We start from the raw sequence: 22,602 nt of genomic DNA, 5'->3' as shown, positions 1-22,602 counted from the left end.
ATGCATTAGGGTTAACTAAGGGCTAAACTAGTAATTACACTTTTTAAGTTGAGCAAGGAGCCTCCAGGATTATCCGAGAGAAGGGCTTCTCCATTTCGTAGCTTGAAGAACGAAATCGTGTCTTTGTCTTTGTGATCCGTGCGGCTGGGAGTCGGGACGGCCGGATCTGGGATGGACGATCCGAGCGGATCAAGGAACAAGACGCTCGGACTGGGCATGGGGAATCCGAGCGGATTCCTGGTGAGGACGCTCGGACTGGCGAGGACGGACGGATTCTCTACAATCCGTTCGGATTGCAGTTAAGCAACTTTCCTTCTTCTTTTTCTTCCCTTTTCTTCATGAATTCCTTGGGGATTTCCTTGGGGACTCAAGGATCCTTTTCTCAACAATGCTCTTCTACTATGCTATGTACAAAGGCCTTCTAGTCTTGTCTCTCCTTGATGCTTGGTCATTGAATATGATCAATTTAGCCTTGTTTTGCCATGAAAATGCAAGATTCTTACTCCTTTCCTACCAAGGGATCAAAATCTCAAAGAATATGCAAAACAAAGAACTAAAGATAAGAAATGACCCAAATAGGCACTGAAAAGCATGAAAACAATGGTAATTCGGGGGCTAAATATGCGCCAATTATGGTCGCATCACACAACTACAAACCCAACCAAATTGTGACACTAGCATAAATTGAGATAGATAGACTTAGAACCCAAAGCACACCGTCCCATGGATCGACCTCGACTTACCGCTAACTAGTTGTATGTTGAGTATTATAAATGTGTTTGATTGGATGAGTGACGACATCGTTCCACACCAAAATGGCGTCGTTGCCGGGGATGGTGCTATGTGATTAAGTTCTTACTTGTTTGTCTATTTTAATTGTGCTTTCACCTTGAGGAACTTGTTCCTCAAGGATTGTTCTTACCGTTTTTGTGTAGTTTCCATGCTTGTAGTTGTTTACTTGTCTCAACCATGATGATGCAAGACTTGACAAATGGAGTATGTGGTAGATCTTTTGAGTATAACTATGGGTATGGGGAGTTTGAGGAGCAAGTCAACACAAACCTACCTTATTATTTGTACAACGAAAATCCTAACCACTACCCCAATTTTTCCCACCACAACCACTTTTACACCCACCCACAACAAAAAGATGAACCCATTCAAAACATGATTCTCCAAATGATGGGAGATCAACAAAACTTCTTCAAACAAATGCTAGAAGAGAGCAGAAAAGAAGATAATGTTCTTAAAGATATTGTTATCCAAAGAGAGGAGTTGAGGATTCAAATTGCCCAATTAAAAGAATTCCAAGCAAACACTCACCACCGTTCTTTGGATATTGAACATAAATGCGAGTTTGAAGTAGTGACATTTGACATGGAAGATGAAAAGTGGGAAGAGCCAAGTTCTTTGAGCTCTTGTGACTATGAAAGTGTCGTGTTCAATGAAGAGGACATGAGGTTGAGCAACCCAAATACTCTTAACCTTTGTGAGTATGAGGGTGTGTCTTTTGATGTGAACGTTGAGGTGTTGGAAAAAGAGCTAAATGAAGCCCCCATTTATGATTCGCGTGAGGATAGCAACAATGATGATGAGCCTAGAGGAGGGATTCGTAAAATCACCTTGCTTGAGGAGCCTATCCTTGAGGCATTTGAGATACCCTATCATGAAGAAGAACGCCCTTCCTTTATCCTTCATGAAGACCACTTGGCACCTATCATGGAGCCAATGATCATCGAAGAGGATATGTTAGACCTTCTCCAAAAGGCCAAAGTTTCTTACAAGAGCTATTTGGTGAGAAAGCTCAATGAGAAAATTGCTCGTGAGGCTACTTGTGAAGATTTGACACTCATGATTTCAACTCCTATGGTATCCGATCATCAAAGTCATGTAAATTCTCCTTCTACCTCGGAAGGATTGAATAATCAAAGTGCTATCATCATCACCAAAATTGAAGAAGAAGTTGGTAGGTGGAAGTCCATGGATGAAAATGAACCACACTTCATGCTTAGTTTTGGCAAGAATCATGGGTTTACCTATTTGAAGCATCGGGAAAGCTCTAACGCTAAGGAGAAGCTAAGAAAAAGAACATTCTACAAGCTTCCTTGGCCAAATTTCATATTCAAGTTGAGCAACCCATACTTATGCTTATTTGGAGCTTGTTCACAAGCTTTTGATCTTTTATTAAGAGCTTTGAGCTCTATGGATAAGAGTCTCTACACATTGAACTAGTTTGGTGGAGTCCTACCTCAAAACCACCATTTGTAAGATATTTCTTGAATCCTTTCACTTGTATAATATTGTACATTTACATTTGCATTTAACTTCTTGCATGAGAGAGAAGAGAGAGAGAGTCATCTTACATGTTTTATGAGCAAATTTCAGAAAAAGATAAGGAAAAAAGAGAAAATCAGTGAAAAAGGGGTATGTTGCTTCATCAAAAAGAAAGAAGGAGAAGGAGAGAAGAAGAAGACGCCCGGATTCCAGCAAATCCGCCCGTCCAGGGCCCGCGGGAAAGAAAAAGTTGAAACTGCTGAAGAATCCGTGCGGATTCTAGAAAATCCGCCCGTCCCAGTCAATCCGTCCGTCTTCTTCACGGGACGCCCGTCCCGTGTGTCATCCAGAAGCAAGATTTTGAATCGTGTCAAAATCCGTGCGGATTATAGAAAATCCGCCCGTCCAGATCAAGCCGTGCGTCCTGAAGAAAATCCGCCCGTCTTTTCCCTGCTTCCCAGCCAAAGAAATTCTCTGTCCTAGAATCCGTGCGGATTCTACCAAAGACGCCCGTCTTCTTTCCCGACAATCCGCCCGTCCCGTCTTAAATCCGCTCGGATTGTACTGTTTACGCGGATAAAACGGGTTCGATCCAATCTTATCCGTTCGGATTCCCTACTTCTTCTATATAATCACCCCCCTTCTCCCTCATTTTCTCACCTTACCAAACCCTAAAACACTCATCTCAATCCTCAAAATCACCCTCCAATCCTCAAAAACACCCCCATCACCAATATGAGCACCAAAGGAAAGGCCAAGAAATTGATTGAATCAATCGGGAAGAAGCGCAAGGGATCAAGCTCTTCAACACCGCGAGAGGTAATACTACCAAGGAGCACCCAACCCTTAATGAGAGGAGGCATTGAGCAACTCAATAACTTCCAAGAAGTGATCTTCCTATCCGACGAACACCGCGAAAAATTCGTCGAACTCCTAGGTAAGAAGTACGAACCTACTCAATTTGTTGATACTAGGGTGTTGGAAATCCTTAAGATAAGGTACCCTACCGAGATGTTCTTTAATGGCCTTGGCATTGGGAGCTTTTTCCATGCCCATGAAGAGACTTACCTTAGTCTCACACTTGAATTCTTGAGTAGCCTTCGCATTGTAGCGGATACCCACAACAATGTAGGCATGGAGTTTAGGTTATGCAACCTAGACCATGTTCTTTCTCTTGAGGAATTTGCCTATGTTTTCGGTCTTGAAGTACCCACCGACTATACCAAAAAGCCCGATAATTTCAATGTGGACTTTCTTTGGAAAGCTATCTCCGGGAGGGACTTTACCCATATAAAGCGTTGCTATACATTTGCTATCCAACACCCGGTGATTCGATTCACCGAACGCTTTGTAGCCGGTTGCATCAATGGGAGGTACGAGCAAGATCGGTGTACTCTCATCGACTTAACTTTTCTTGAGTCTTATTTGAATGTTCGAGCGGTGAGGCGTTATAACTTCAACACGCCACTTGAGATACTTACTAGGTTCCATGATTTTGCTCAAGGGACCACCCAACTCAAAACCTTCGTGATGGGAGGTCTAATTACAATTTTGGCCAAACACCTTTGCCCCGGGTTCAATGCCCGAGGAACCTATATTCCTCTTGAAGGGAGGACCTTGATTGATGAGCACACCATCTTCCACAGTCACCGGTTGTGTAACCACACTCGAGATGGGAGTGTGGAGTGGCACACCAAGGGATGCACCTCAATGGTCCTTGAGGGATGGAAGATACCGGGCATTGACCCAAGATTGAGTCCATACTCTCCTCCACCAAGCTACCTCCTTGAAATCCAAATTCTTGATAATCCCCCTCAAAGGGAAGAGCCACACCGTCAACCACCTCGTGGAGGGCCAGGTGCACCTTTTAGCCCACCTTCCTACGTCCCTATCCCGCCTTACCCCACTCCATATACCCAATTCCAACCGGAAATCCCAAACACCCCGGGTATTAATGATTTGATGGCACTCATGAATAGAGTGGACCTTGGGGTGCATAAAGGGAGGGAAGACAACTACTTGGCCCTCTACCCCCAATAATGACTCCGACTGTTAGATTGGTTTAGAAATATATTAAGTTAGTTTTCTAGTTTATTGTTATTTTGTATTATCTTGTGTTTTTTTTTTTCAGTATAAGCCTTAGTAGGCTTTATCATTTTGAAAGCCTTAAATGGCTTTTGTAAATATTTTACTAATATTAATGAAATAGTATTGTGTCTATTTGTTTGTTTATTGTCATTAGCATTCAATACATTTTATATATGCTCTATCAAAATGGACAACAATATTTCCTATGAACATTAGCAGTAAAATAAATGTTCCTTTAAAGGCATGATAATGGACATTCGAAGGAATACATTATATATGAACCTTTATTTGTACGAAATAACTTGCTTATGTGGTGAAAAGACGCAATTATTCACATTAATTTGAATATTACTTCTAAATGTAAATTATATTAATTATAAAAAAACATGTTCCATAAAATAAATTGTCAACTATCTATATTCGTAATTTGCATTTTCTGATAATTAGGTACAACTAAAATATTATTAAGCACTGTTTGGAAAATGTACATTATATTATATTTAAAGGTACATTAAATTATTTAAAAAAGAACATGGAACATTATTTGGAAAAAAAATGTGAATTCAGTTTAATTCAAATGTCCATTACGTATTTTCATAATGTGCATATACTGTTTTATGCAATAAATTAAAGTAACATAGATAACTTCACCCAATTTATTAATTACCATGATTATGTTTGTGTCGGTTGAAAAGACACAACTGTTCCTGAAATTTAATTTTTATAATCAATTAATCCACTATATAAACCCAAGAGTACACAACTAGTTTTACATCCTACCTTTTCCAATAACCAAAACTTTTAATCTCTTCAGAAAAGTACTTAATTTTCTTTAAAAAAAAACAATGGACTACTCAAAATGCCTGATAGTTCCCTACAAGAATGATGCTTACAAACAAAATTTCATGGCCCATTATAGGGAATGGAAAGTAAGCCAATTTTTTTCAAACTGGTTTGATGGAGATGACATTCCTGTGGAGATGGATGTACCATCTCCCAGTCGTCGTTTACATCATTTCCTTACTAATGAGGCATTCCTCCGGATTTTTTTTAATCGACTTGGGAGGGAAGAAAAGAAAAACATGGCCATGGTGTGCAAGGGCTGGTCAAAGTGGTTCCTTATAGGGAACGAGCCAGAGGTAAAGGAGAGGGATTATTACCGAGACGCGGTTCACGGAAATGAAAATGGTGTAATAACTATCATAAAGAATAATCGGGTCCTTGACAGATTCTGCATCTGCACGACTATGTCTAGTCGTGCAGAAATAATTAGACATCACAAAAGACAAGAACGACAATTTTTAAAGGAAAGAGAAGAAGAATTTGAAATTGAGGAACGATGCTGGGATGGGGTTATTATGACTCCATTTGTTAGATTAGTTTAGAAATATGTTGTGTTATCTTCTGTTTATTGTTATTAGGTATTATCTTGTGTTTTATTTTTCAGTATAAGCCTTAGTAGGCTTTACCATTTTGAAAGCCTGAAATGGCTTTTGTAAATATTTTTCTAATATTAATGAAATAATATTATGACTATTTCTTTGTTTAATGTCATTAGCATTCAATACATTATATATATGCTATATCAAAATGGACAACAATATTTCCTATGAACATTAGCAGTAAAATAAATGTTCCTTTAAAGACATGATTATACATTCGCAGGAATACATTATATATGAACCTTTATTTGTACGAAATAAATTGCCAATCTTTGTAGAGCATATTAGAATTAGATTACTGCATTATTGATGCAATAATATTCAATATACTTACTTACTTAACTACTGTTGAACCAGACAATGAGTACAAGTGATGCAACTACGTCTTCTTCTACAAATAACAGCTTTAAAACACCAAGGACAAGAATTGAAACATTAAATGCACTCCAGTACATTCCATTCTGTCCAGAGGAAAAGAAACCTAAAGTAGGACAAGTATTCGAAACGCTAGAATCAGCAGAGTTATTCTACAAAGAATATTGTACAATCTGTGGGTTTACGCCAAGACTTGCAACAACAAAAAGGATTAAAGGCAATGAGTTACCAAACAGTTTTGCATTAAGGAATGTTGTCTGCAATAGGCAAGGTGTAAAGGAAAGTAGGAAAAGGAAGAGGATCGATACGATACCGATATCTGCCGAGAATGATGCGAGAATCGATGTGACATGACATAAGCGTGTGGGCGATTACAAGAATTGACTTGGCTATCGTGCATTAGGGCAGTTTAAATACCAAGAAAATGGAACTTATATTGTTACCAAATTCGATGAAGCGCATAACCATCCACTTGCTTCGCCTGAATCTACAATATTCTTGAAAGGAAACCGAAAAATGACAGAGGTACAGAAGCAATTTGTCACAAAGGTAAAGGTGCTAAAACTAGGTGGTGTGAAAGCCTATAGAGGTTGGAAGGAGTTGTGTGGAGGTTACGACAACATTGGGGCTACTGAGGTTGATTTCAAAAACTTTGTCAGGGACATAAAAACCTACATTGGTAATTTTGATGCACAAATATTTGTTGAAAATCTTATTGGGAGAAAAGACACATGCAGTTCATTTTACTTTGATTTTATAGTAGATGAAAACAAGTGCCTGGCTGGAGTGTTTTGGGCAGATCCGATCTGCATAAAGAACTACATGCTATTCGGTGAGGTTTTATCAGCAGATGCTACATATGGAACAAACAAATACGATATAGTGTTTGTGCCTTTCACAGGAATTGATCACCACAAAAGGTGCATAACGTTTGGAGCTGGGTTGATAGGTGATGAAAGTATTGAGTGTTATACATGGCTGTTCAAGACATTTTTGGAAGCAATGGGCGGGTGCCAACCGAGAATTATAATTACTGATCAGGACAAATCAATGAAGTCGGTAGTCCCTAAAGTGTTTAAGGAGTCAACACACGATCGTGCATGTGGCACATAATGAAGAAACTAAGAGAGAAAGTCAGTTATCAACTATTTCAAGATGAGGATTTTAAGACCAGGCTCAATAGGTGTGTTTGGAACAACCAACTTGAGCCTGATGAATTCGAAGAACAATGGGGGAAGATAATGACTGATTATCAACTTGTAGAACACGAGTGGTTTTCAGATATGTACGATCTCGAGAAACAGTGGATCCCTGCCTATTTTAAAGATGTTTCAATGTCGGCTTGATGAGGGTTACTTCTAGGTCCGAGAGTGAAAATAGTTTCTTTGACAGGTTCCTCACACCTCATTTGACCCTTGTTGAGTTTTGGGTGTGCTATGAGAGTGCCTTGGAAGCACAAAGACACAAGCAGTCCAAATTGAACAGTGACAACAAACACTCTGAAATCCAATGGAAAACAAAGTCAAACCTTGAAGTCCATGCTTCTGAAATGTACTCGCACAACATTTTCAAAGACTTCCAAACAGAATTGGTTGCAGCTTTGTCTGATTGCCGTTTTAAAGATGTGGAGAAGATTGATGAGACAAAAATATATATTCTAACAGACTTGCAGATGCCAAATAAGTCATGGAACGTAGCATATTCACCAGATAACATGGAGAGATTACTTGTTCCTGTTCTATGTTTCAGAGAATGGGCTTGTTGTGCAGGCACTGCCTTTGGATTCTACACAACCAAGATTTTCAGAAAATACCAGAACAGTACATAACACAAAGATGGACAAAAGCTGCAATGACTAAGCCTGTCTTTGACAAAGATGGCAAACTGATAGATGTCTCTCAAAAGTTTTCTGACCGAAAAGTTTGAGTACTGAGCTGTGGCAAGAGGTTTATTCTTGTGTCAGCGTAGCTGAGTGTGATGATAACGACATGAAGCTTTTGATTGAAAAACTGAGAGATATTAGATTGGATATGATTAGTAACAGAAGTGTACCAGTGATGTGTCGTAATTTTATATTATTTTCACCCTTCTTTTAGCTCGATTTTACATGACAATTGCACTTTATAAAATGATTTTATGAGCTAATTCCGTGTTCTAGGTGTTTTGCATGCATTATTGTGTTTTTGTAGAAAATGAAGCAATTGTCAGATTTTTCCTATCATTATGGCATTCACCGAGAATCACGAGGCTACTTGAGACGAGTCTTGGCCATGGAAGGAAGGAGCTATTTTGATGCTGATATTAGCTAAACAGCTAAGCGAGGCGATGAATACAAACTGGCAAAACAATTAAGGACTTCAAGCTCAGACTCAAAATCTCCAAGTCCACAAAATAAAAATGAAGCCGTCCAAAATAAAATGAAAGCCAAATATTGAATAATGTTGACAAGACCATCATTTTACAAATGATAAAATAAAGAAGCATATTCGTAGAAGTTAGTGCATTGAACATCAAGTCTTGAAGCATTCAATTTGATGATGTTACATTGAAGGATTTTTACGAGCAAAACGCATGCAACATTTACATGGGTGAAGAGTTATTCTGATAATTACAACATGAAACATCTCAAATTAATTCTTTAATTCATGAAACATTCTTTATTTGAAGAAACTTCATGCACTAAAAGCACAAAACCGTAGGAATAATTTTATATGTAATGTTTTTATATTAATTATTTGTTCTAAACGTACATGTATAATTAAATTTGAAAGCTCAAATGATCGCCTATATAATGGAGGTGATTTGCTTTTGAGAAGTACGAAAAAACATAGAGACATAGACATCAAATAATAAAATAATTAGTTCCAAATTAAATTCCATCCATTCTCTCATTATTTACATCAATTACCTTTATTATATTTTAATATTGTTTATGCTATTATTTGACCAATTTAAATATTGTTACCATGTTCATATTTATTCATCTTATTGTTGTTAGTCTACTCATAATTATGTGTGAGTAGTTTCTTAATCTAGGGGAGGGGAAGCCATGTTTGATTAGCCATTTACACATGTTGAATTAGAGAATTATATTATCAAATTGTTGCTTATAATACATGCTTGTTTCATATTGTTAATCTTTGATTGTTTGGCCATAATCGTTGATTAATTTGTTATTCATTTCCTAAGAGCGAAAGTCGGGAATTGAATTAGGCAAAGTATGTTTTAATAGTTCGATCTAATTTGTGCGAGAGCTCGTTAGTAATCGTTCTATGGTCGGGTAATAGACCGAGAGGAAATTGCTAATAACCTAAACAACATTTGATTTTATGTTCGTCTTATTTGACATCAATTTATGCTAATCTACATGTGTGACCCCATTCCCCCTAGATCCTTATTCATAATTGTTTACAACTTATTTTTCATCATTGCTTTTACTTTAATCAAATCAAACCAAACCAAATCGTGACCGACCTTGATAGAATTCTACTCATAGCTTGTCATATTGCATCCACCGTCTCCCTGAGATCGACCCCTACTTCCCTAGCTACATTCATTTGTTGTTAGCTATGCCTAGGGTATTTTATCTTTGTTAGGTACGCGATAAGCCTACCAAATTTTGGCGCTGCCGCTTGTGGGGAGCACGGTTTTGTTTGCTTTGGGATTAGTTGATTTCTATCTTGTTTTTCTTTGTCTTAAGGAGCACTTGTTCCTTAAGACCGTTACTCACGATCTCCTCTAGGTTGTTGTCTTATGCCCAGGTCCTCTCGGATTGGTGAATTACTTCCAATCGATCCAGAGCCCGAAAGAACTTTGCATAGACGACTACGCTTCTTTAAGGAGATTTACGAAGCTACATCTATTGAAGGACTTGAAAGTGTGAGGAGATCTTACGAAGAAGATATTCAAATTATTGAGGAAGAGGGGGATTCTAATTCAACACCACCAATCAAGAAGATGGTTCGTTTATCCGATCACTCCAAGCCCACCGCAGCAATGCTTCCTAGGGGCATTGTTACTACCCAAATTGGTGCGGCAGATTTTGAAATCAAGCCGGCTTTCATTAGCCTTGTTGAGAGGAAGCAATTTGGTGGGAGTCCAACGGAAGATCCTAATTTACATGTTCAAAATTTTTGCGACTATTGCTCGATGATTAGGCAACCGGGGTTACACAAGCTCAAATTAGGGAGATACTTTTCCCTTTTTCTTTGAGAGACAAAGCCAAGTTGTGGATTAATAGCCTTGATAGAGCCACAATGGAAATTACCGATTGGGATTCATTGGCTCTTGCATTTTATCAAAAGTATTTTCCCCCGGAGAAGACCCAACAATTGAGAAGCCAAATCACGGGATTCCGTCAAAATAGTCATGAAAGTTTGTTTGAAGCATGGGAAAGGTATAAGGAGTTGCAAAGAGAGTGCCCTCATCACGGGTTAGATCCATGGTTCCTTGCCATTACATTTTATAATGGTTGTTGTGCCGAGTCTCGTCGAGTTCTAGATTCCGCTAACAACGGGAGGTTTGACCAAATTGATACGGAACTTGCTCATTCTACCATTGAATCCATGGCGGTGCATGATTCCCAATACGTCAACTCTCGTAACACCCCATTGAAAGATAAGGAAGAGGATACAACTATATCTCTTTTGAAAGCTCAAGTGGCTCTTCTCCAACAACAAATGGACAACCGAGGAGCAAGCTCATCCCAATCTCATGAACAAGTGAATGTTACTAGCCAAGTAATGGTGTGTGAAGCTTGTGGAGGTGCGGAACATTGCACCGCTTTGTGTAGGGCATCTATTGAAGAGGTGAATGCTTTTCAAAGTTTTAGACAAAATCTCAGTCCTTTCTCCAACACCTACAATGAAGCTACAAAGTATCATCCAAACTTGTCCTACAAGAGCACCAATGTGTTAAATCCACAACATCAAATCCAAAATGTGCCACAACAACCAAGGCATGTTCAAGCACCCCCACCGGGTTTTCAAAATCAAATTCAAAGGCCTCATTATCAACAAAATTTCCAACAAAGCTTTCAACAACCCTTCCAAAATCAACAAACTCAAGGTCAATCATCAAATTACCAACAATCCAACCAAGGATCAAATAAGATTGAGTCTTTGTTGACACAACTGGTTGAGACACAAAGGAATATGGCCGCCCACATTCAAAAGAGCGATCAAGCTAGGGATGCGACAATCAAAATGCTTGAAACCCAAATAGCCCAACTTGCCACCTCAAGTGCCCAAAGACAACAAGGTCAATTACCACCTCAAGGTGCACAACCTCATGACACCGCAAATGCTATCACTTTGAGGAGTGGTACCACTTATGATGAACCCCTTATGCCTAACGATTATGGTGGGGTAGTTGGTAAGGAAAGTGGTGATGTTGAAGATGGCAACAAGGTTGATAGGTCGAGAAAGGTTGAGGATGTTTCAAAGAAAGTTGATGAGCCAATAGTGGTGGAAGATATGGAGGATGTTCCTCCAAAGAATGATGATCAGGTCAAAGAGCCGGAAAAGATTCAAGTACCTTTCCCTCATAGATTAAAGAAGGCCCAAAAGGAGACTCAATTTGGTAAGTTCATGGAAGTGGTGAAGAATTTGCAGGTAACCGTTCCTTTTACCGAATTAATCACCCAAATCCCTTCTTATACTAAGTTCATGAAAGACATTTTAACTAGGAAGAGGACTTTTGATAATGTTGAAACTATAGCGTTCACCGCCGAGTGTAGTGCTCTTTTACAAAATAAGTCCCCTCCCAAGTTAAAAGATCCTGGTAGCTTTTCTATTCCATGCACTATTGGCACCTACACTATTGATAAAGCCTTATGCGATCTAGGTGCTAGTGTGAGTGTGATGCCATACTCAATTTGTGAAAGGCTAAACATGGGTGTCTTAAAATGTACTAGTGTCACCTTGCAAATGGCAGACCGTTCTATAAAACGCCCTTTGGGTGTTTTGGAGGATATGCCCGTCAAAGTTGGAAAGTTTTTCATTCCGGTTGATTTTATTGTTCTTGACATTGCCGAAGATTCACAAATCCCAATCATTTTGGGAAGGCCATTTTTACATACATGGGCGCGGTCATTGATGTCAAGAATGGTAAGTTAACATTGGAAGTAGGTGATGACAAGGTCACTTATAATTTGAATAATGCTATGAAGAGTCCAATGCTAGAGGAGTCATGTTATTTCCTTGATGTTTTGGATGTTGTTGATGTTATTGTAGATGACTCATTGCCTCGATCTTTAAGCAAAGATCCTTTGGAGGCACTCTTGTTGTTGGAATCTTTTTCAGGTGATGGAGATATTGGAAGTGAAGAAATTGATGCTTTGGAGGTAGAATTAGATGGAGAGGAGCTACCATTGGAGGAAAGCTCTCAATTCATAGGTTTGGTTGCTACTTCTACCAAGGTTGAGGTACAAAAACCCGAGCTTAAACCCCTCCCCTTGAATTTGAAATATGCTTTTCTTGACGAGTTGGAAATGTGTCCGGTCATAGTTAGTGCCCACTTGAGTGAGAGTCAATTGTCTTCATTGTTGGATGTGTTGAGAACACATAGGAAAGCCATTGGTTATACACTTGATGATTTGAGGGGTATAAGCCCCGATTTTTGCATGCATAGAATTCATCTTGAAGAGGATCATAAACCATGTGTCCAAGGTCAACGTCGTTTAAATCCTAACATGCAAGACGTGGTAAAAAAGGAAGTCATGAAACTTTTGGATGCGGGAATTATTTATGCAATTTCCGATTCGAAATGGGTAAGTCCGGTCCAAGTGGTTCCTAAGAAAGGAGGGACCACTGTAGTAAAAAATGATAAAGATGAACTCATCCCCACTAGAATTGTGACAGGATGGCGCATGTGCATTGACTATAGGAGGTTGAATTTGGCCACAAAAAAAGACCATTACCCATTGCCCTTTATTGACCAGATGTTAGAGAGGTTGGCATGTCATAAATACTTTTGCTACTTAGATGGTTATTCGGGATTCTTTCAAATACCAATTCACCCCGATGACCAAGAAAAGACCACTTTTACTTGCCCTTATGGTACCTTTGCCTACCGTAGGATGCCCTTTGGTCTATGTAATGCACCCGCGACCTTCCAACGTTGCATGACTAGTATTTTCTCGGATTTTATTGAGTCAATCATGGAAGTTTTTATGGATGATTTTAGTGTCTATGGCACTACATTTGATGCATGTTTGACTAACTTAACCAAGGTTTTGAAAAGATGTGAAGAACTAGATTTGGTTTTAAATTGGGAGAAGTGCCACTTCATGGTGAATGAAGGAGTGGTGCTTGGTCATCTTGTTTCAGAAAGAGGTATTGAAGTGGATCGTGCTAAGGTCCAAGTTATTGAACAACTTCCCCCTCCCGTGAATGTTAAAGGTGTAAGGAGCTTTTTAGGCCATGCGGGGTTCTACCGTCGTTTCATTAAGGATTTTTCCAAAATTGCCAAGCCCCTTACCGAGCTCCTTTTAAAGGATGCTCCTTTTGTGTTTACTGATGCTTGTCTTGAGTCATTTAACAGGATTAAGAAGGCTTTGATCTCTGCACCTATCATCCAATCACCGGATTGGAATTTACCATTTGAATTGATGTGCGATGCTAGTGACTATGCGGTAGGTGCCGTTCTTGGACAAAGAAAGGACAAAGTGCTCCATGCTATCTACTATGCAAGCAAAACTTTGGATGAAGCTCAAATAAACTATGCGACCACCGAGAAGGAGCTTCTTGCTATTGTCTATGCCTTAGACAAATTTCGCTCCTATCTGATTGGATCTAAAGTCATTGTCCACTCCGATCATGCCGCCTTAAAACATCTACTCTCAAAGAAAGAAGCAAAACCAAGGCTTATTAGATGGATCTTGCTCTTGCAAGAATTTGATCTTGAGATTCGTGACAAGAAAGGGGCTGAAAATGTTGTTGCCGATCACCTTTCCCGCTTGAGATTTGATGATGGAAGTATTCATATTCCAATTAATGATTCTTTTACCGATGACTCCTTGATGATGGTGGATTCAAATACTCCGTGGTATGCCGATATTGCCAACTATCTTGTTGGTCATGAGTTGCCACCAAACCTTTCATATCAACAAAAGAAGAAGTTCATGCATGATGCCAAGTTTTATCTATGGGATGATCCTTATTTGTTCAAGCATTGCTCCGATGGATTGTATCGGAGATGTATACCACAATGGGATGTGAAAGGTGTTCTAGAAGGTTGTCATTCTTCCCCTTATGGTGGTCACCATGGACCATCTAAGACCGTTGCTAAGATTCTCCAATCCGGGTTCTATTGGCCCACCATGTTCCAAGATGCCAAGAATTTCGTGATGACATGTGATGCTTGCCAAAGAACCGGCTCTATTTCAAGGAGGCATGAGATGCCTCAAACCGGGATACTTGAAGTTGGAATTTTCGATGTATGGGGTATTGATTACCAAGGCCCTTTTCCTTCATCAAAGGGTAATCGTTACATCTTAGTCGCCGTTGACTACGTCTCTAAATGGGTAGAGGCAATTGCTACTCCAACCAATGATGCTCGTCATGTAATAAACTTGTTCAAGAAAATCATATTTCCATGCTTTGGTGTCCCTAGGGCGGTGATTAGTGATCGTGGCACGCATTTTGGTGAAAAACAACTTGATGCATTGCTTGCTAAGTATAGAGTTTCCCATAGAAGAGGCTTGGCCTATCATCCACAAACAAGTGGCCAAGTGGAAGTTTCAAATCGTGAGCTCAAGTACATACTTGAGAAAGTTGTTACCAAGTCAAGAAAGGATTGGAGTATGAAGCTAGATGACGCCTTGTGGGCATATAGGACCGCTTTTAAGACACCTATTGGCACCTCGCCATATAGGTTGGTCTATGGAAAAGCTTGTCATTTACCCGTGGAGATGGAGCAAAAAGCATATTGGGCAATCAAGGAGCTTAATTTTGATGCTACTTTATGTGGTGAGAAAAGGTTATTGCAACTTAATGAGCTTGATGAATTTCGTTTGCAGGCCTATGAGAGCTCCCGTCTTTATAAGGAGAAAACAAAACGTTGGCATGACAAGAAAATACTCAAGAAAGATTTTCAAATTGGTGACAAAGTGCTCTTGTTTAACTCCCGAATGAAGATTTTTCCGGGAAAGTTGCGATCTAAGTGGTCCGGACCATACACCGTCATTAATGTCAACAAGCTTGGCTCTATTGAAGTAATGACCACCAATGGAGAGAAGTTCAAAGTCAATGGCCATCGTTTGAAGATTTATCATGAGAATGCTATCATTGGAGTTGTGGAGGAAGTTTTCTTCGACCTTCCGTCTTTGACGAATTAATTCTCAAGCTTCATTACGTCATGCGGGACATAAAATCAGCGCTTCTCGGGAGGCAACCCGTGTTTTGTTGTAATTTTGAAAAATTTATTGCTTTCGTAGAATTAGAGACTTCTTTTTAGTTTAGTTGTTATTTGAATTGTCATTTGTAGGTGAAAGAAGAAGAGCACAAGAGGAGCCAAATGATGAAGAAGAAGATGTTGAGATGTTATTCCACCCGAGGGCCCTCACCCATCCTTGTATCCTTCGCCAGAGGGTGGGTTTCCGTCTTCTTCGATCATGTTGCAGGTACTTATAACCCACCCATACTATTGTGGTTCGGATTATGGAGTTGAAGGCTATGGAGGCGGCTATGGAGGCTATGATTATTATGGTGGCAGCTCAAGTGGTGCAAGGGGTATTTATGACTATGCTAGTGACTACCAAGCTGGAGGTAGTTCCTTTGATGGTGCGTTGGGATCCGGAGGTGATCACGCACCCAATATGAGCCGAGCCACTACTGATGGCCCTTTTCTTGATGACGAAATGTATGACCCCCTTGTACATACTAGCTTGGGGGAGGCTAGATCGTTTAGTAAGCTTTTCTTCCTTTGCATTTAGTTTTTCGTTCCCTTTCCCCATTAAACGTATTGTACCTTGCTGGATAATGTGCTGAAAACCGTTTTCTACGGTTTGATGGTTGTTTCTTGTGTGCACATTGGGGACAATGTGATGTTTAGCTTGGGGGAGGAATTTGCATCTAGTTAGAGCATATTAGTTAGCTTTGCATGTAGTTTAGTTGAAAAAAAAAATCAAAAATTTGAAAAATTGTTCTTCTCTTGTGACATTATGATGCATATCCCCACTTGAGCTTACTATTTTCTCTCCTTGCTTATCCCAATTGTAGCTTTATAGCTAATGATTCGTACTTATCGACGGGATTTTGCATACATGGGGATGTCTTGACATAGTGAGTGGATGGAATTTAGATCTAGTAGGCTTGATCTTGACATTGGCAACCTAAAAAAATTGGTAAGGTAGAGCCTCTAACGACCGGTGCATCTATATCCGGTCTCATCTAGGTGTGTGTAGGTCTCCTTATGGTGTACGTCATGTCAAAACGCATAAGTATGGTCTTTATCCCATTTCTAACGAGCATTGCATTCATATTTTGCGAGCATTTGAAGCCGTTCACATGACTATTGTTGCTCATTTTGAAACCCTCTCACACATTTCCTCATATCTAGCTACATTAAAAACTTGCCTACCTTGTTGAGCTACTAACTTTATCATTTGTGTTTGGGTGCTTAATTGGGATATTGCTCAGCTTATGTCATTGTGAGCTTGGTTGGGCGGAATTACTGATTTTCGTACCTTTGTGTCTACTTGAAATGTTATCTTGAGATTGAAAAAGGAGGATGAAAGGAAATTGAGAAGTTGAGAAAAACAAAGTGAAATTTGTGAAGAATGAAAAAAAAAAAAGTGAATTGAAAAAAAGAAAGTTGAAAAAAAGTGACGAAAAGAAAGAAAATCAAAGAAAGAAGCATGATCAAAATGAAAAAAAAATGAATTTATTGAAAATTTTTAGAAAAGAAGAAGAGAAGAGGTTTGTGAAATAACTTCTATGTTGTTAATCATGATTTTTGGGAAGTTTACTTTTGTTTTGAATTAAAAGGAAGTCGAATTGCTGATTTTGGCTTCATGTCCTCTACTTAGGATTGGGTTGGAGTTTGGATTGAGCATCCATGCACATCTTGGTTAGTTGCTAGCTTAACTTAGCACCACTTTCCATAATTCATTTGTTCCCCCTTCTTACCCATATCCCTTTACCTTATTTTTACCATTGGCTTCTTTCTATGCTTGCATTTGATTGCTTTGACTTGTGGACGTCGAATGATTACCATATTAGGTTGCGGGCGCACTCTCATGAGTCGGAGTAGGTGAGTGCCACTCAAATAAATTGCCTTTTACATACAGATGTGTGCTTGAGTGAACCGCGAGAGTCCATTGTCAAAAGATCATGCAAGAGCCGAAAAGTTTAGATGAAGTCTTTCATGCTACGCTACCATGTAAATCTCATCCATGTTTTTGCATTCTCCCCATGCCCATGTTGTTTTGGGATTATGATTCATTGTGCTTGTTAGCTGATGTTGGGATTTGCAATTGATGAGATTTAGTGACTCGTTGCCCTTGTCTTTATTTGTATGCTTGCTTGAGGACAAGCAAGGGCTTAGCTTGGGGGAATTTGATGTGTCGTAATTTTATATTATTTTCACCCTTCTTTTAGCTCGATTTTACATGACAATTGCACTTTATAAAATGATTTTATGAGCTAATTCCGTGTTCTAGGTGTTTTGCATGCATTATTGTGTTTTTGTAGAAAATGAAGCAATTGTCAGATTTTTCCTATCATTATGGCATTCACCGAGAATCACGAGGCTACTTGAGACGAGTCTTGGCCATGGAAGGAAGGAGCTATTTTGATGCTGATATTAGCTAAACAGCTAAGCGAGGCGATGAATACAAACTGGCAAAACAATTAAGGACTTCAAGCTCAGACTCAAAATCTCCAAGTCCACAAAATAAAAACGAAGCCGTCCAAAATAAAATGAAAGCCAAATATTGAATAATGTTGACAAGACCATCATTTTACAAATGATAAAATAAAGAAGCATATTCGTAGAAGTTAGTGCATTGAACATCAAGTCTTGAAGCATTCAATTTGATGATGTTACATTGAAGGATTTTTACGAGCAAAACGCATGCAACATTTACATGGGTGAAGAGTTATTCTGATAATTACAACATGAAACATCTCAAATTAATTCTTTAATTCATGAAACATTCTTTATTTGAAAAAACTTCATGCACTAAAAGCACAAAACCGTAGGAATAATTTTATATGTAATGTTTTTATATTAATTATTTGTTCTAAACGTACATGTATAATTAAATTTGAAAGCTCAAATGATCGCCTATATAATGGAGGTGATTTGCTTTTGAGAAGTACGAAAAAACATAGAGACATAGACATCAAATAATAAAATAATTAGTTCCAAATTAAATTTCATCCATTCTCTCATTATTTACATCAATTACCTTTATTATATTTTAATATTGTTTATGCTATTATTTGACCAATTTAAATATTGTTACCATGTTCATATTTATTCATCTTATTGTTGTTAGTCTACTCATAATTATGTGTGAGTAGTTTCTTAATCTAGGGGAGGGGAAGCCATGTTTGATTAGCCATTTACACATGTTGAATTAGAGAATTATATTATCAAATTGTTGCTTATAATACATGCTTGTTTCATATTGTTAATCTTTGATTGTTTGGCCATAATCGTTGATTAATTTGTTATTCATTTCCTAAGAGCGAAAGTCGGGAATTGAATTAGGCAAAGTATGTTTTAATAGTTCGATCTAATTTGTGCGAGAGTTCGTTAGTAATCGTTCTATGGTCGGGTAATAGACCGAGAGGAAATTGCTAATAACCTAAACAACATTTGATTTTATGTTCGTCTTATTTGACATCAATTTATGCTAATCTACATGTGTGACCCCATTCCCCCTAGATCCTTATTCATAATTGTTTACAACTTATTTTTCATCATTGCTTTTACTTTAATCAAATCAAACCAAACCAAATCGTGACCGACCTTGATAGAATTCTACTCATAGCTTGTCATATTGCATCCACCGTCTCCCTGAGATCGACCCCTACTTCCCTAACTACATTCATTTGTTGTTAGCTATGCCTAGGGTATTTTATCTTTGTTAGGTACGCGATAAGCCTACCAACCAGCAAAGAAGAAAGACAAGATGAAAGAAATAGAAAAGTATGTGGGCTGTAAAATACCTGAGAAGTTGGTGATTCATGTTCCTAAAAAATCTAAAAACAAGGGTAGGACCAAGGGTAAGAGAATTGAATCACAAATGTTAAAACCCTAAAGAAGAGAGGAAAAGAGAAGAGGTACTGCAAAACATGTGGCCGCTAAGGACACAACTCTAGGACTTGCAAAGAAACAAACCATCTTACAGGTATGTATAATTTGGTTTCTTGTTAAAGCATATTACATTAATGTTAAATAATTATTAAATTATACAAGCATATCCCATAGTGTTTACCTTCCAAAATCATCAATCTTATATGGAGGCACATAAGCTCTTTGTGCAATGAACATTATGGTTGTTCTAAAGGAACAGATGAGAATTTCAGCAATGTATATTTGGTTAACATTAAATCTATTATCAATTTAGTTGTTCATTTTGGCCATTTTCTCCTTATAAAATCTGATATTTAATTTACATTTTGTTGCATATTCACCAAATACTACCATGAAGATGACGACGATGAAGGAGAAGAATTTGATGATGTGGAGGACGACGATGAAGAAGATGAATCTGATAACGAAGTGGAAGGTGCAAATTTTTGATTCAAGGATAGACATCCATAATATACACTACGAGAACATTCTTAAAGGCTTGTATGCACAATTCGATTTTACTGCCAAAGTACATTACTCTTATAGGGAAAGTATATTACATTTGTATTAAAGGATCATTATTGTTGTTACGAGGAACATTCTTAAAGGCTTGTATGTACATTACTCTTATAGCCAAAGTACATTACTCTTATAGCCAAAGTATATTACATTTGTATTAAAGGTTCATTATTGTTGTTCTGCAGGGACATCATCAACTTGATTCGAATTGTTTTCCAAGAGTACAATAATTTTAAGGCGTTTTGCACAATAAACATTATTGTTGTTCAGTAAGAACATAATAAACTTTATTGAAATTTGTTTCCGCAATATAACACTCTCTTGAATTAAAATTTTTTCAAACTTCAGGTTGTACGACTCGCAGCTTCCTCAATATATGTTACATTACTCACACAAATGTATGTCACAAACGAAACTAAAAAAGTTTTTACAGCTTCAATTCAGCATCTTCCTCATCTTCATCGTCATATTCTTCCCATGGCAGTGGGTTTGAACGAAATCCATTGCCTTATTTAGTACAGCATCAAAACATACATTGCCTTCTGTTGAAATCATATATGAAATGTATTTCTTCCGCAGAATCAGTAGGGGAGCATCCTAGCAAAATAAAGAAAACAAGGGGTTAGAACATGTACAAATGTGTACTGAATTATGTATTAAAAATAATTGTATTACTTCAAAACTCACATCGCCTTTTTAAGCCCACAGGTCCAATTTAGATTACCCTTAAATGTCTCCATATGTCTCATAACGTAAACACCACAATCAGTCTTGTTAGTGTTGTTTCTCCACTTCATCTTTGCAAGAATAGGCTGCAGTTTTTTAATGCGATCAACTTTTACCTTTGAAACACCGATGTCTTTCAAGTATTCTGCTAGAACATTACGCTGGCGAAGAAGGGGTGCAAGAAAACATTAGGACACTAATAATTATGAGGTACAATATCACAAAAATTAGAAAATTAAGACAGACACAAAATTTTTGGGGAAGGTACACTCTATGTAAAGTCATTGTACATTCACAATAATGAATAAGAACAGTATGTAGTGCTGTTAAGCAAAAGAGAGCATAGAATCTTACAAAAGACAGTGGTCTATCGTGGAAAAATTCTTCTGGTTTTCCGTCACGATGCACATTATCAATGATGATGAACTTATACTTGTTGCTGTCAATGACTAGTAAATTGTAATGCCTTTTATATATAACTGGGAAGAAGAACTGTAAATTTTAAAAGATTTAATTAGGCAACAAGCAAATTAAATATAACATGCAGAAAGAGTGTATATTGTCAATGCTAACCAAATCAATTCTATCTGGGTTAACCGAGAATTGGGTAAACTCTTCTTTCATTATATCCTTAATCACGATAAAATTTTCAACAGTGTTCAGTTCTCCATGAAGCATCATCTGTATGCAAGACAAGTAAAGTTTTTGATGTTAATCAAGGGAAAAAACATTACAAAATTTACTTGTTGAAATAAGTTTATATAAATATTTGACTTACGACACACAAATTGTGGTGAAAAAAAATCGATAAGGCTCGGAAGAGTTTCTTCTAGATTCCTTGGCATTCAAAAGTTTTGCCCAACAATCGATCACATCACTCGTTAAATATTTAGATTGTCGTAGCGTTGCCATTTCAATATGCCGAAGAGAAATTTCACCCATATGCACAAGAAGTTCCCTGGTTCAGGACTACCAGTGTTAACTCAAAACAGGATACAAAACATTTTAAATTTAAATATTGTACATTAGTAGATATATATATATATATATATATATATATATATATATATATATATATATATATACCTGGCTAAATCGGTATGTTTTCCTCTACTATACGACACATAATCAGCAATGCAATTCTGAAACTCAGTAAGAGGAGTAATAATGCATGTATCTGTGCTTAGTAAATTACGATTTGCAAGGATGCTAAGAGACTCTGGTTGACTTCTTTCATGTTCATGAACATTTTCATTGTTGATGACTTCGCCCTTGGTAGTGTCACCACTGTCAACCAGATTATGCTCATTTATATTACTCACATCTGTCATGTTCTCATTCTTCTCAGAAGCATCATAGCCATCTGGTATAATATTCCCTTCTGTACAACCTACCTCCATTCTTCTCTTCTTAACCCTAACAGTCTCATTGTTGTCAGGGACACCAATATCATCGGTACTCTTCTCTTTGTTTCCAACTACCTCATCTTCTATCTTCTCATCCCCAACAGTCTCATCACCCTCGTAGAATTCTTCATTAGACGAATCCAGTTTCTTTGGGAAGGGCTTCTCTTGATACTGCTTCACCTTTGTTCAAACGTCATCACAAACAATGTTGCACTTGGATGAAACCAAAGTGCAAAGATATTTGATTCTCAATATTCGAAGTCCATCCATCTACAAAAGTTAAAATATCTTGAGGATAGGTAACTTATAAACAAGAATGTGCTTTTAATACTTTAAGAAAGATCATTTAATTAAACCAAAAGTACATTTACAATTATTGGATATAAATTGTTTAGAAACTTACGTTGTTTTTTGTCAACCCACAAGTCCAATACTGACCCCCCTTGTACGTTTCCATGTGTTTCATT

The 22,602-nt window shown here is 37.9% G+C and overlaps 1 non-coding gene across 1 annotated transcript; it reads right to left on the bottom strand.

The window, feature by feature from the left end:
* Positions 1-10,506: 10,506 nt before the first annotated feature.
* Positions 10,507-10,614, bottom strand: LOC141624829 (small nucleolar RNA R71). Its single transcript, XR_012534632.1, has one exon. It is a non-coding gene; the product is annotated as a small nucleolar RNA R71 (small nucleolar RNA).
* Between the last annotated feature and the right edge of the window lie 11,988 nt (positions 10,615-22,602).

Source organism: Silene latifolia, chromosome X (genome assembly GCF_048544455.1).
Source record: "Silene latifolia isolate original U9 population chromosome X, ASM4854445v1, whole genome shotgun sequence".
In the NCBI taxonomy this organism is placed as follows: Eukaryota; Viridiplantae; Streptophyta; class Magnoliopsida; order Caryophyllales; family Caryophyllaceae; genus Silene; species Silene latifolia.
Note: the sequence above shows the minus strand (reverse complement) of the source record. Positions and strands in the feature narration are given on the sequence as shown.